The sequence below is a fragment of the Lithobates pipiens genome, unplaced genomic scaffold, assembly GCF_037356315.1.
Source record: "Lithobates pipiens isolate NorthernLeopardFrog02 unplaced genomic scaffold, aLitPip1_a1.2 Scaffold_19, whole genome shotgun sequence".
Taxonomy (NCBI): domain Eukaryota; kingdom Metazoa; phylum Chordata; class Amphibia; order Anura; family Ranidae; genus Lithobates; species Lithobates pipiens.
Window position 1 is genome coordinate 509,039,062 of NW_027507764.1, and position 9,928 is coordinate 509,048,989.

Genomic DNA, 9,928 nt, shown 5'->3' on the forward strand with positions numbered 1-9,928 from the left:
ACAGCCAATGCAGCAGCCCAGGGATTTGAAAGCCCTGCACGTCTTCCCTGTCTTCTCTTAGGCCCCTTTCACACTGGGGCGTTTTTCTGGCGCTACAGCTCTAAAAATAGCTCCTGTATTGCGCCTGAAAAAATCCGGTCCCTTTCACTCCAGTGTGAAAGCTGGAGGGCTTTCACACTGGAGCGGTGTGCAAGCAGGACGGCAAAAAAAGTCCTGCTAGCAGCATCTTTGGAGTGGTGAAGTAGTGGTGTATTCACCGTTCCTAAACCGCTCCCACCCATTGAAATCAATGGGGCAGCGCGGCTATACGGCTGGCAAAGCTCCACTGCAGGCGGGCGGCTTTAACCCTTTTTCAGCCACTAGCGGGGGTTAAAACTGCCCGATATCAGCCGAATACCGCTGCTAAAACGACGGTAAAGTGCCGCTTTACCGCCGACGCCGCTCCCACCCCAGTGTGAAAGGGGTCTTAGGGCTTCCAGGATGCATCCGATCAATTCTGATTTGTCAAAGTCACAATCACTCTGATTTGTCCCATATTTCCAAATTCCATACTCCATAGCCTATCTTAGGAGTGAGCAAGAGGGGGTGACTATGTTCCTAAGTACCGTAGGACCATGGGAAATGAACATAGCCACCTTCTAAAAGGAAGCCAGAGGGTGGGGGGTAAAAGGGAATTTGGAGGTGGCTGAGAGCAATAGAAGGGACCTTTTTTTTGGGGGGGGGGGGGGTTTAAGAATACATACTTACATAATAATTTGTTTTTAAACCAGAGTTTAGTGTCACCTATACTGGACTTTTAGTCAGCAAATTAAGTCTTGCTAGATCACTTTAGGATGGCACCTTTTCCATGTATAGCTATGTAAAACATTAAAATTAAGTGCCTATACAGTTTAAATCCAGTAATACACTGTTTTACCCTGCTCCGCACATGCTCAGTTGCTCTCCAGTTTTGGCATTGTGCCGAAAATCAGAGCCACTATTGGCTGATCTGTTGACAACCTGCTGCTCAGGGGCTCTGGGCTTATCAAAATGGCAGCCTCCAGCAAGAAGAAAGAAGAGCAATGCTGAAGTCAAGTCACAGCACACACAGATTTTGGTAGCATAATTATTAATATGGAATGTATGTTCCTTGCTAGTTATTTTTTATCAACCTGAAGTGGGTAAAGTTACACTTTAAAGCACAAGTGTTAAGGATTTATTAGCGGTAATAAACATTCTAGTACACATTTTAATTTTCACAATTTTGGTGGTCCTTGAACTAAAAACTGATGTACCTGATTTTTTTTTTTTATCGGAGATTAAAGGCGCCGCTCTGAGGCTTGCTAGGATTGTACACAGCAAGCAGAGATACAGCAGGATAAATGCCTAATACCGTGTACACATGACCGGACTTTTCGGCAGCAAAGGTCAGACGGAACTAATCTGCCGGACAATGCGATTGTGCGCAGGCTTCATCGGACCTTTGCTGTCTAAAAATCAGACGGACTTTAGATTTAGAACATGTTTCAAATCTTTCCGATGGACCCGAGTTTGGTCGAAAAATCCTTTCGTCTGTATGCTAGTCCGACGGATGAAAACCGGCGCTAGGGCAGCTATTGGCTACTGGCTATGAACTTCCTTATTCTAGTCCGGTCGTAGGTCATCACATTCTAATCCAACGGACTTTGGTGTGATTGTGTGTGGACAAGTCTATTCATTTCAGAAAGTTCGTCGGAACTCTGCTGAAAAGTCCTTCGGACCTAGTCGGCCGGAAAGTCTGGTCGTGTGTACATGGCATAAGAATTGATCAAGATGGCTGCTCCAGGGAAACAGTATGGACTTTTTTTCCCCAAGAAGCTAAGCACTCAGCATTTGCAGATGACTCTGATGATGAGACTTCAGTTGGGGAGAGTCTACAGAAGGAGGCCCTGAAGAAGAGAGTGATGATGCAGAACAAGCTGAGGATGCAGAGAGTCCTGGAGGAGGATCCCTCTGTGTACGAATATGACAGTATATATGATGATCTGCAGAAGAAAAAAGAGGAAGATACAGCTAAGCTGCTTTCTGGGCAAGATAAAAAACAAAAAAGTATATCCAGAATATCTTAAAAGCTGTTGAAGTGAGGAAGAAGGAACAGGAAAAGCGGATGGAGAAAAAGATTCAGAAAGAATGTGAGATGGAAGGAGACGAATTTAAGGATAAGGAAGCTTTTGTGATTACTGCCTACAAGAAAAAGTTGCAAGAGAAGTCTGAAGAAGAAGAAAGGGAGAGGAAGGAATCTGAATTCGAAGCTTCTCTTGATGTTACCAAACAAGAAAAACCTGAGTGAATTTTATAGACATCTTTTAAATCAGACTGTGGGGGAAGAAAAGGCTACATTGATGCTGATAGTGATTTGGGTACAGAGTCCAGTGAGGAAGAGGATATCGCAGACAAAAAGCCTCCATGCAAGTCTGGTCCAAGTCAAGTCAAAATAAGTGAAAAGACCTATTATAGACTGAGACATTCTAGTTCATCCAGTGAAGAAAAAGATAACCATAAGGGAAAAAAGAGAGAAAAGAGTGAAGAAAGTCGTCTTGACAAAGATAGATCCCTCTGGGATTACAGCAGAGAAAGGAGGGAAGAGACTGATGAAAAACCAAGGCATGGGGAACCTACTGACAAAGACCAACAGAGGAAGAGGGAGGAATCAGATTCTGAGCTAGGAGCTAGAGAAAGGAGAGAACACAAAAGTAACAAGGATGGAAAAAGAGATGATGGTAGGCATAAAAAAGAAGAGGCTAAACATAATGACAAGGACTGAGAACGAGGCAAGAAACATAGAGATAGGATGGATGATGGAAAGGGAAGAGACAGGAATGTTAAAGAATATAGGTACACAGAATATGGAGAAAGGTTAGATAAAGACTACAAAGATCGGTCACAGCAACCTTTTGAACAGAAGCTAGAGCAAGGAGAAAAAATAGAGAGAGATTGTGCAAGAAGGCCAGAGAGATAACAAAGATAGGCTTCATAGTGAGCAGGGGAGAGGTCAGAGAGGGAGCGTGGAGGGAGCGTGGAGAGAGGTCAGAGAGGGAGCATGGAGAGAGATCTGAGAGGGAGCGTGGAGGCAGATCAGAGAGGGAGCATGGAGGGAGCGTGGAGAGAGGTCAGAGAGGGAGCATGGAGAGAGATCAGAGAGGGAATGTATGGAGAAGTTGAATTCAGAGGAAATGGAAGTGAACGAAATGCAATATAAAGATAGGAAACACAGTGAAAGTAATAAAAAGAGAAGCTCATGACCATTTAAAATACCACCTAAAAATGATTCCAAGAGCGATGTAGGAGAAACCCAAAATGTGGATAACTCCGCAACTAATAAGTTTGCAAAGCAAAGTAATGAAGGGGATGTGGTATCAACCAGTGACCAGTACCTTGCTCAACAATTGGCTTGGGAAAAAATGAAAGCATATGTTGAGATAGAGGCGGATTAGCAAAACCGGTTATTCAGAAACATCAGATGGCCTTACCTTTTTGGAGGTGGGTCTGTCAGTAAGTTTTTATATCAATGCATTTCTCTGGCAGGAGTGCTAATAGAATGATTTTGTTTTGACTATATGATATACCGAGATTTCCTTAATATATCCTGCAGTTTTGGGAATTTTTATTGTTTTGAAAGTTTGTATACAGAATTACTCAAATAAATATCAGTTGTAACTGGAAAAAAAAAACTGATGTACCTTACTATTTTTAATGTATTATCTTTTTTTCCCTCAAATAAAAGCACCTCCTTTTCTGTCACTCAAAATTCTGCGTTCTTGCAGAAATTAGCCTGAGGCTTTTCTAAGTAGCAGCAACAGCTGACTGCTGTGTTCACCCCACTCATACAGCATTGCTCATTGGAAATTTGGCATCCCATCCAAACCTCTGGGCATACAGTAGGAACAGTTGTAAGATAGGCACTCAGCAGTCATTGCAGTAGATATAAATAACAGGGAAAAAGGTTAACTGAAAGATCTTCAGGTTTCAAATGTCAACGTTATAGATTGGATGGTATGCTGATTTTAAGGGATGTCAGGCGTTTTAAATTATTGCAAGATTTAGTATTTTTCTTCTGCTCAGTCAGAAGAGTGGCTTGATTCCCTTCTCAAGCGTATACATTTCTGTCTCATTTATCTCTGAATAATAAGTCAAGCACCGTGTTCATTCTATCTACCGATATTTATTTTAGTTTTTTCTTTCATATACACTTACATGTATAGTATATCATCTTATTACTTGCCTGACTAAATGCATAAGAACTTGTAAGAATGTAAAGTGGTGGTAGCCCCCTTTTATGAGCCCTGATTAACATCAGACTTTGGACAGCTTACCTTGGAATGTGGGTTTGCGACTTGGGTGCTGATTAGTGTAGCAGACCCTTGGAGGTGGAGTTGAGCCTGCAGATAGACATGGAAGATGGAAAGTGAATGTAGTGTGTGCTAGTGACAAGTGTTAGTGGCCCGGGCTCATTGGAATGGCACCATTCCAAGAAAGTAGAGCCTGGACATGTTGTACGGACAATGTGTGGTGGCCCACGCTGGTGTTCCCTTGAAAAACTGGCCTTTAGCTGCAAGAGGTAAAACAAGGTGAGTTCTTCCTTGGTGAGTCAAGTGAATTGCATGGAAACAGTATGGTGCTTCGAGACTCTAGCTGTGCCATTGACCCTAAACACAGAATAATCTTCCAAACCAGCAGAGGTAGAGAGATCCAGTTAATATGTGGTCTAAAGTTCTGTGGTTGAACCTTGGTAAAGTTCTGCACTAAAGCAGGTAATAAACCAAGTGAGCTGGAAACTAAATTGTAAGGCCGCGTACACACGGGCGGATTGTCTGTCCAACTTAGTCCGCTGAACCGTGTTTCAGCGGACAATCCGCTTGTGTGTACGCGGCCTTACAATTTAGTTTCCAGCTCACTTGGTTTATTACCTGCTTTAGTGCAGAACTTTTTCAGCGGACTGTCTGACGAACAAAGTCTTACGGAATTTCCGAAATTTTGTCCGTTCAAACTTGATTTTGTCCGTCCAAACTTGGTTTCAGCGGACAGTCCGCTCGTGTGTAGGCAAGTTGGACGAACTAGGTATGACGCATGCTCAGAAAGGATTTACACGGCCGAAGGTTGCATTGCAGTGTATTGGACGTCGTTTTTCTAGTCCCGTCGTACGTGCTGTACACGTCATCGCGCACGCTTTCAGCGGACTGTCTGCTCATCGTGTGTGGTCAAGTCCGTTCATGCAAATTTTGAATGGACTGTCTGTCGGATTGTCTGACGAACTTAGTTGGGCAGACAATCCGCCCGTGTGTACGCGGCCTAAGTATTCACTAATAAAGTCAATTCTATGAACTACCATCCTAATTAGTATGTTTTGTATGACTATATTCTGTGGGCTTCTTACAAGGGTGTGGACTGTTTTGGTTAGATTCTAGGCTTTCAGTCATCGCTACATGCTACTCCTTGTAAATAACTCCATTACCAAAACCAAAGGGTATTGCTGCTCATACATTTCCATCAGTTATGGTCAAGTGTTGGGACTATCATTTCTTTCTATATAATAAAGTTGCTTTTGTGCATGTGTGTGGTGTAATTTTCTTAGTTGCATTCTCTCTTACTTATTACAGAAACACATATAAATAATAACAATATGTTTGTAAGTGCAAAATAGAGGTATAAGCCTATTGAGAACAAATCTTTCAGGAATTATCTGGTAACACAATTCAAAAAGAAAATGTATATAATGATCCAGAGTGGCCAATCAGAAATTCTTTAGAGGACAATTTAACTCAGCCAACTCTTCCCGGCCATCTAACCTAAAGTGTATCTAAAGCTATTTTTTTTTTTTTTTTTTGCATTTTGGATAGGGTGGAGAATGATGAACAAATAAAATCCATGTCTGGCTTTTTACCATCTGTGTTGTATTGGGGAGATTCACTTGTCTTGTAAACACAAAACAAATTGAGAGAAAATCTAGCAGAAGTAAGGAGAAGTGCCTCTTAGACAGTTGTCACCAAAACAAGTGTACTCATTTGTACAATTCCTCTTGTGGCAATGTGAGGGCCTACCACTGTGAAAATGTAGGAGAAAGTGACTCAGGGTTTATAGATATGCATTCAGAGCTCTAGATTGTCAGTTCTGAGTGGAGAAAGCTGTTTCTTCATCTTTCTCTGGGTTTTGTATTTTCCAAATCAGGGGCTGGAGCTTGGAGTAAAAGTGGGCTGGCTAGCTGGCCCAAAAAGAACTTGCAGGGCAGCACAGTGGTGTAGTGGTTAGCATTCTCGCCTAGCAGTAAAAAGGGTCGCTGATTCAAATCCCAACCACAACACTACCTGCCTGGAGTTTGCATGTGCTCCCTGTGCCTGCGTGGGTTTCCTCTAGGTACTCCGGTTTCCTCCCACACTCCAAAGACCTGCTGGTAGGCTAATTGGCTTCTGTCCAAAATTGGCCCTTAGTATGAATGGGGACCTTGGCAATGAGTGTGCAATGTACAGGGATAGGGACAATTGTAGACACTCACTCAGGTTGAACTGGATGGACTGGTGTCTTTATTCAACCTTACTAACTATGTAACTTCTGGGGTGATCTGAACTCACTGGAAAGCACTACCATTGAGATAATAACCCCAAACTATCACACCCTTTATTCCTATTTTGATGAAAACTCAAAATTATGGATCACCTTTAGTCCTGGTGTCAAAGGTCATCTGGACAAATTTAGAGAGTAGTTCTCCCTAATGGGGACACAGATAGCCAAAAAAAAAAAAAACAAATATAGTTCACTCCTCTATCCAAAACTATTTTAAAAACACTTAGGCTGGGTTCACATTGCAGCAATGCGGGAACGCCGCGAATCCGCAGCGGGTTCCCGCATCGCATACCTCCCGGCGGCAGTTCACACTGCCCTATGCGAACTGCTGAGAGTGTCAGTGAAATGTTAATGACACCCCCAGATCAGTTCGCATATCGCAGTGCGAGCTGCAAACTCGGACAGGAATCAGATCGCATGGTGTGAACACCCATGCGATCCGATTCTGCTGCGGACCAAAAAAAGGGTCCTGTGCGAGTTTGGGCCGTGTGCGATGCGAATTCAGCCATACTATCTGTATGGCTGAACTCGCATCGCACAGAGATCGGATGTGATTTGCACTGCAGTGCGGTGCGAATCACATCCGTTCTCATAAACCGCTGCAGTGTGAACCCAGCCTAAATCTGAGTTGAAACTTATTTCCTTCCAGGTGCTTACTTTCAGCTCTCATATACACCACCACTATTTACAGCTTTCTATATTAAGTTGCGATATGCTTTCATATAAGTGAATTCTTGCAATAAACTTTAATAATGCTATATTTTATATGCCAAATGACTACGTGCATAAATAAAAACAATAGATTAATTATGACATTGTATCATGTTCTGAATAGTCCACTGTTTTAAGGTGATTTTCAAACGTGAAATTGACACACGATGCACCCAAGAGTCGTAGTTGAAAAAGATAAAGACCTCCACCTCTACACACACCGACTCGAAATGATCTCCTATTACAGGAGATCACACTCGCTTGTGGGTTAATACCCAGCCCAGGCCTTTTGAGAAATGGAACGATAATTCCAGTGTCTTCTCAGTAATCCTTCAAAGGCACATATTGCTCATTGATCCCCATAAAAACATAAAAGTTTCCATAGTGTAAAATCCTAGATAATGTTATAAACAAGCCAGCCAGCTCTCTATTGCAGCCCGTCACTCCGGGACTTGCGTGAGTGTGGTGACGTTAGCGCATCGCTCCATCCTACGCATTTCATCACGTCTGGGGCATGGGCAGGGTGCTGACCCGCCGTCTTATATTCTTCTAATCATTCGGAGACTCCACCCTGGTCTTATTAATGATGTGACAGAAGACAGAAGTAGCTGGATGAATTCTGCAGTGTTTAGAGATATACTGTCAGCCCAGATTCAGCCAAAGGCAGCAATGTTGATTGGATGGCGCTTCACATTACAGATGGACAATAATCCAAAATACACTGCAAAAGCAACCCAGGAGCCTTTGAAGGAAAATAAGTGAAATATTCTGCAAAGGCAGAGTCAATCACCTGATCTTAACCCAATTGAGCATGCATTTCACTTGCTGAAGGCAACCAAACACTACAGGCAGAAAGACCCACAAACAAAGAACAACTGAAGACCACTGCAGTTAGAGCCTGGCAAAGCATCAGATAGGAGGAAACCCAGTCTTTGGTAATGTCCATGGGTTCCAGACTAGAGGTCGACCGATATGGGTTTTTCTCTGGCCGATGCCGATGCCGATATTTAGAAATCATGGCGGCCGATAGCCGATATATGATGCCGATTTTTTTGGGCCGATATGTTAGGCCGATTTTTTTTATTTATTTTTTTTTTTCCTTTTTTATTATTATTTTTTTTTTTTAATCCCCCTTGATCTAACACACCTTTCCCACTGGGGCGTTTTTCAGGCGCTTTTGGGCTAAAAATAGCGCCTGTAAAGTGCCTGCAAAATGGCTCCCCTGCAGTCTGTGTGAAAGACAGAGTGCTTTCACACTGAGGCGATGCTCTGGCAGAATCTTAAAAAAAAAAGTCCTGCAAGCAGCACGTTTGGAGTGGTGTATACCGCTCCTCCACCACTCCTGCCCATTGATATGAATGGGCACCACTGCCGAAGCGCATGCAATGCGATTTGGCAGCAGTGCTTCATGGGCGCATTTAACCTCTTCCTTGGCTGCTAGCTGGGTTATATGTGCCCCACTAGCAGCCAAATAGCACCGCTAAAATGATGGTAAAGAGCCGCTAAAACTTGCGCTTTACCATCAACGCCTGCCCGCTCCAGTGTGAAAGCAGTCTTCATAAGTGATACAGAAAATTTCTTACATTTAAACATTTATTAAACAAAACAAACCTCCAATCAGTTTACTTGTATGTATGATTTAGATAAAAAAACAAAACAAAACCTATATATTAAATAAAAACAGGTAGTCAAAACTTTTGGACGAAAAAAAAAAAAAATGGGCTAACTTTACTGTTTTTATTTTATTTTTATTTTTTAAATAGTGTATTTTTTTCCCAAAAAAATGCATTTGAAAGACCTCTGTGCAAATGCCGTGTGACATAAAATATTGCAACAACCGCTATTTTATTCCCTAGGATCTCTGCTAAAAAAATATATATAATTTTTGGGGGGTCTAAGTGATTTTCTGGCAGAAAATACAGGATTTTTACTTGTAAGCAACAAGTGTCAGAAAAGATTTAGTCTTTAAATGGTTAAACTGAGAACTTTACACACTGAGATGAGTTCATTCATTGAAGTGTAAACATTGTATCTTTCTGTTCTTTTCTTGGCAGCCTGCCCAGAGAGGAGGAAGATGTTTCTATGAGACTCAGGCAACTTACATTGACTTCTATTACAGAAGTCATTTCAAAGTCCCGCTGTAGTTCTAAATCAGCTTTTTATCAGCACAATCGGCCGATGCCGATTATTTAAAAAACGGCAAATATCGGTCGACCTCTATTCCAGACTTCAGGCAGTCATTGCCAGTAAAGAATTCTCAACAAAATATTAAAAATTAACATTTTATTTATGATTCTATTCATTTGTCCAACTATATTTAAACCCCCCGTGTGTGTGTGTGTGTGGGGGGGGGGGGGGGGGGTGGCTGTGTATAAAAATGGTTGCAGTTCCAAAAATTTGACTTAACTTATTATTTATGTTCAACCCCTTGAATTAAAGCTGAAAGTCTGGACTTCACATTAATTTGGATTGGTTCAATTTATTTTTATTCTGGTGGCATACAGAGCCAAAAGTATGAAAATTGTGCCTTTGTCAAAATATAATATTTATAGACCTAGCTGTAATATGCCATCATCCTCAAGGTGGCTGCCTGGAGCCCATAGCAGGAGACAAATGAATCCTCAGTGGTCGACTGCCACCC

At 42.1% G+C, this 9,928-nt stretch overlaps 1 pseudogene; it reads left to right on the plus strand.

Moving 5' to 3' along the window:
* Positions 1 to 1,818: 1,818 nt before the first annotated feature.
* LOC143998383 (uncharacterized) lies at positions 1,819 to 3,456 on the plus strand (annotated as a pseudogene).
* The last annotated feature ends 6,472 nt before the right edge of the window (positions 3,457 to 9,928 follow it).